Source organism: Adiantum capillus-veneris, chromosome 24, assembly GCF_014529385.1.
Source record: "Adiantum capillus-veneris isolate H3 chromosome 24, ASM1452938v2, whole genome shotgun sequence".
Lineage (NCBI taxonomy): Eukaryota > Viridiplantae > Streptophyta > Polypodiopsida > Polypodiales > Pteridaceae > Adiantum > Adiantum capillus-veneris.
Genome location: NC_140954.1, coordinates 25,206,571 through 25,212,570, shown reverse-complemented (window position 1 = coordinate 25,212,570; position 6,000 = coordinate 25,206,571).

Here is a 6,000-nt window from a genome sequence, read left to right as displayed (position 1 = left end):
TGAGAAATTTATAGCATTATTGTATTTATAGTGTCGTGCAGAGAGTTCATTGCAATGTGTATGTTTGCTCACAACATAGGTGATTGATATGTGGATTGACTAGCGTGCATTGCAAATCTCATATTGTGCAAATTTGATCACTTTCTTAGTGATTGGTTTTTTTAATATATATTGAAAAGAAGAAAAATGTTTTAAAAACTGAACATCTAGTTCTTATGTCTTCAGTTAAAATCAATGGAGCAAAATGTCGGCACAAGTGGCACAAAGAAGCCAAAGGTTAAAAAACCTCTTGGCAAAGAGTGGGATTATGCTCACAACACATGTGGTCGATATATGGAGTGGCAATGTAAATTTTGCTTCATAACAAAATCAGGTGGTGCACCACGTATTAGGGACCATTTTTTGGGTAGCATTAAAAAGAGTTGTAAGAAATGTGAACTTCCTCAAGCACGTGCAATTGCAAAGCATTTGAGAGAAGAGCTCGCCAAAAAGGGTGGCAAGAGAAAAAAAATATATAGCTCTGTTATGGATACAAGTCAATTAGAGCAGCTAGAGCCAAATATTAACTCTGTTGATCATGTGGTGACACCAACTAACCTTGGAGAACAGCTTGCACAGGGAGAGGAAATGTCAAGCAACATTCCTTTTAAGCATCACAATGAAGATGGACTTGGTCAAATGTGTCAAAAATTATTGCATCAAAGTTTTCGGATGCAGTCTCTAGAAGAAGCACAAACTGCACTCGCCAAAGCAATTTTCTTTACTGGAAGTGCTGTGGTCATGGTAGACAACAATCATTGGAAGGACGCTTCGAAGAAAATCGATGAGTTTGGCTCAGGATTTTCATCTCCTTCTTATCACATGATACGAAATATTCTCTTGGACAAATGATACATCGAAGTCAAAGAGCGTATTGCCAAAACAATACTTGGGAATATTTCGCTTTCAGGATGCATAATTGTGAGTGATGGTTGGTCAAATATTCAAAGAAGACCATAATCAATGTAACAGTGGTTTGTCCAAAAGGAAAAACGTTTATAAAGGTGATTGACAGTTCTGGTGCAGTTAAAAGTGGCAAATATATTTTTGAGGTCTTGATTAATGTAATTAAAGAAATCGGAGTTGAACATGTCGTTCAAGTAGTCATGGACAACGCAAAAAACTGTAAACACTAGCAAATTAATAAAGAAGTGCTTTCCACACATTTTTGCCAATGGTTGTAATACGCAAAGCTTAAACTCGATACTGAAGGATTGGTACACTAGTGAAGAAACCACATGGTTCGCCAAAATAATTGACACAGCACGCCAACTTGTGAAATCTATCTTGAAACGACAAAGAGTGATTGATTTGTATAGAACGCGCATGTCAGTGATGTTGAAACTTCCTGTTAAAACTCGATTTTGCACGCATTTTTATACATTGGAATCACTTCTCTATAGTAAGTGAGTTGTGATTGACACTTTCAATTGCACGGCCTTTAATGAATGGCAGCTTGAGCAGAAAGAAAAAGTGAAAGAGAAGATTACATGTCTACGTGGCTCTATAAACAGGGCTTCTTGGTGGAGGAGGTAATGGATGCATACCATGTAATGATGCCCGTTCTATTAGCGATTTGCAACCTTGATCAGAAGGCGCCAAATATGGGCAAAGTGTGGACGACATGGTGGTCAATCCAATAGAGTCTTGAAAATCCCGAGGAGCTAAAAGAGTCTGTAGCAGAGAAGGAGTGGCGACTATCATTCTCTTGCAAACAGTGAAGAATTTTGGTCAAATATTTTCATGCAAGATGGAAGAGATCTCATAGTCCACTCCATAGTGTGGCTTACATGCTCGATTTGTAGTATTGGAATTTAGATCTAATGTCCAATACAGAGATGGTCAATGATTTCTTACACGTGGTCAACACGTTCTACTCCAAGTTTAGGACCGAATTGACTGTATCAAAGAAATGAGTGCATTCAGATTAAAAGAAGGTCCTTTTGAGAATGGTTTTGTATAGATACTGTATGGAAGTGGTGGATGATGAATGGTGGAGAGCATTATTGGACCTTACGTCCCCTTACAATGAAAGTACTGGCACAATCTGCAGCAAAATCAAGTTCAGAGAGAAACTGGAGTATGTACAAGTATGTTCATAGCACTATTCACAACAGATTATTAGTCGATAGAGCTAAAAAATTAGTGTATATGTTTTGCAACGTAAAGATATTGCTTCACATCGAAAGTATTGGCCACGAGGAGGAAATGTCAACCTGGTTGTATGATTGTCAAAACGAAGATGAAGAAGAATTCAATGTTGGTGTATCTCAATGCATTATAGACGAAATAGAAGAGAATCTGATAATAAATGTGGAAGTTGAATTACAAGAAGACCCACGCCACTCAGACTTAGAAGCAGATAACAACTTCACAGGTTCAGTATAACTTCATAGTAGAATGAAGATTGTATCAAGAACCATTTTGAAAGAGCTTGTATTCAATGTGTTTTGATCATATACAATGCCTCATAGTAGCGATTATATATAGTTTTCAATCTCAATTCTTATGCTCAGAACCAGCATCTTGGTCACCAAACAGATTTCTAATTGTGCTATAGGTATCTTGGCGGGCTCTCTTGAATTTATACTCATTTGCCATTCCAAACATATAATATAGTCCTTGTGGAATATCTTGTGAACATATTGCGCATTGGCTACTATTTTTCAATAGACGAATTAAACAGACAAAGTGATAATAATGATCACATGTCAATGTATAGTATCCACTCCATATATCAAAATTCTTGTAGAAAATTGGACATTGGGAAGATGAAGATGCATCTGAAGTAGACGAGGGGACCAAATATGGATGCAATAGAAGGTGACTAATGTGTGTCCCTTGTACAACGGAGGTTTCACTCGTTGTGTCAGATTTTAAACATCTTGGCTTAGGTGGTGAATACTTTTCTCCATCCTGACACATTCTACTGGACGCTGTTGCACAAAATGAACATATACCATTTTTGCAAAATATAACGCACAATCTGTATTGTGCAGTGGATGGCCATAAACTTCCAAGTAGATTGTGTCAGCATTTCTTTGATCGCTTCATGGAGACACTTCGATACATTCCATCGTCCTTTCTTTATCTCCATTGGCCATATTGTTTTGATCATATCCTTGGTCACTTCTTTATTGATATCTTTCTATGGCATGTGGTTTGGATATGCCCATTTTGATAGTTGTCGAGCAATGCATGTCGCTGGCTGTGCTGACATATCGTGCGCTAGAGATTTCATGTGTTGAAATGCATTAGTAGCCGCTTGTTGTTGATCATCAGGTGTTGATTGCGTACCACAAACTTGTTCTTCATCAGCCATAGTATCTTAGAGATGCAATGGATAAATAGACAAATATTCAATATCATTGACAAAAATATATTCTCACGATTCAACAGTCTCATAGATACACAAAGGTTCTGCTCCCGTCCACTACATAACACGCCGTAGGCCCTTTAAATCAGATCACAATTGATGCGAAAAACAAAATCACAACTGATTGAAACAATTGAACCACAAGACAAATGACTAAAGATAATTGATTCGCTTGAAATACAAAACAATTGATCCGATTGAAATACTAGACATTACTCAATGAGGTGAACCACCGCAACCGTCGATAATAGACTTCAATACAAATGAAATACCTAGACAACAAGACAAGTGTATAGCACAAAAATGTTTAGGCTGGGTAAAAAGATGGTGCAAGTTCAATAAGCGATCGTTGGATAGGATTAGGGTCTGTTTTTAAATGATCTTTGAAAAAGATCAAAACATCTGATGTGTTTCTTCTAGTTTCTTGCTCTCTTAACTTCATCCACAGTCTACTTTTGTTTGAATGGCCCTCATGACATCTTTATCCGGGTGGTAAAATACTTCTTCTGGGAAAGAAACTTTCCTAGTTGCACTCTAGAAGTCTATCAACATGTTGAATAGATAACCTAATGCATAAATGTCACTTGATTTTTGTATACACATCTGTGCACCGTGGATCATATATTTCTGGAGCAATTCACGATCGCTTTGCAATATCTCCTTCCTTTGTTGATTGTGCCTCCAAAACTGCAAAGTCTGATTGAGCGCTCGGATGCAAATAATTATTTGACGCACGCTTGCCTGACATTCTAAGCATCATGCCCCAATCAATGATGTCGATGTGAGGTTTATTTGCGCGAGTAAAGTCCAACATTATGTTGAAAGGGTGTAGGTCATTGTGCACTATACTAACCGAGTGAGCAACCGCAACACCATCAATTAAAGCGTGGCAGATTGCTAGCATATGCTCAAGCACTACTTTGATCCGTGCAGTCTCTATCTCTAGTCAACGCTGATTTGCTGGTGGCAATGACGAGATCTAACAGAACATGTTAAAAACCCAAAACAATTCAAAATTTTCAGATAGAACATAAGACCTGAGTTTATATTTTGTACGTCATCACGATTCATTTAAAAACAAATGCCTCTTAGAAAATACATGCATTGTGACGTACATTTTGCAATTTTTATTTTAGCTCATTTTAAAACATTGAAAGTATACAACCAAATGATAAATTGCAACGAACATCTTGCTCTTTAAAAAGATAAAAATTAATATTTAACATGCAAATTGTGTGCATATACTTTTTTACATAGAATTTATGTAAATGTAGCATTTAAAATAGCGATGATGATTGATGAATAAAGCATTATTTTGAATACAATTAGCTAGTATATATTTTCATAAGAACACTTAAAAACAACAATATCAAACAATTCAAACATTTGTATATGAAATACTTTTCACGACCGCGTTACTGACCAAGTATTTCATATACTTAAAAAAATGAAATGCACATGCACATACAAGTTATATGGCGTTCGTACGGTGGGGTTAACGACCTGAATGCCATATTTATGCAAAAACAGATGCTTCTAACAAACGACACTCAATTACCGCTTTATCGATTGAGTGCCGCCCGAATCTAAAGAGAAATAATGGCTTGCATACGAACACCATATAACTGCATTACTGACCAGTGTCCATATGTTTTTATGGAGAGGGGAAGGGAAGTTGACTCACCAAGGATACTAGAATCACTGTGTTACCGACGTAGTACCCGACAGTGAGCTAATACTTACAACAAGGACACCATATTGTCTGTGTCACTGAGGTGATGCCCCCGTGGTAAGCACTGTCCGTAGAATAGCTTACGTACACACTCACAGTGTGTGGTAAGGTACCTTATGACTGCCGTGCAATATGATAAAGAGGCACGCTACCACACAACACATACACACACACACACAACACATACCCGGGTCATGTGGTCAAGTACTCCACTAATTCCGTGCACTGCGACGTAGAGCACGCTCCCACATGACCCCCTTTCTCCCTCTCTCCTCTCGACGTACCTGTGAAGGTGGTCATCTCTCTCTCTCTCTCTCTCTCTCTCTCACACACACACACACACACACACACACACACACACACACAGAGTAGTACTTGCATACAAAAGTTGACTTCCTGGCTTCTACTATAAAACGCCTCTTAGTTTTAATATATATCCCCCATGGGATATGGCCCTTATAAATCATAAGTAATACAAAAAATGCCTAATGGAGTGGTTTACTGCCTTATGAAAACCGGTCGTGAAGGCACTGTTGTTGTTCTACCTTGGCATTCCACATCACAGGCGGCTTCGTTGTCTCGGATCCCCAGGATGGATCGTTCCACTCATCACTTTGCACGCTACACAGGGACGGCGGCCTTCATCCTCCTTCTATTTAAGAGGTGAGGGTGCATCTCCGCCCCTCACTTAGCCTTGTATATATTTCTTGCTTACATAAATCGTAAGGGACTGTGTTTTTTCTTTGCTGCACCAAAATATGGAGCTTGCAACACAAACTACGCAGGTTGGCTACTCTGCTTGATTATCATATTCTTTCGTTGCAAACCTATTGTCTTACAATAGAACTAGTAT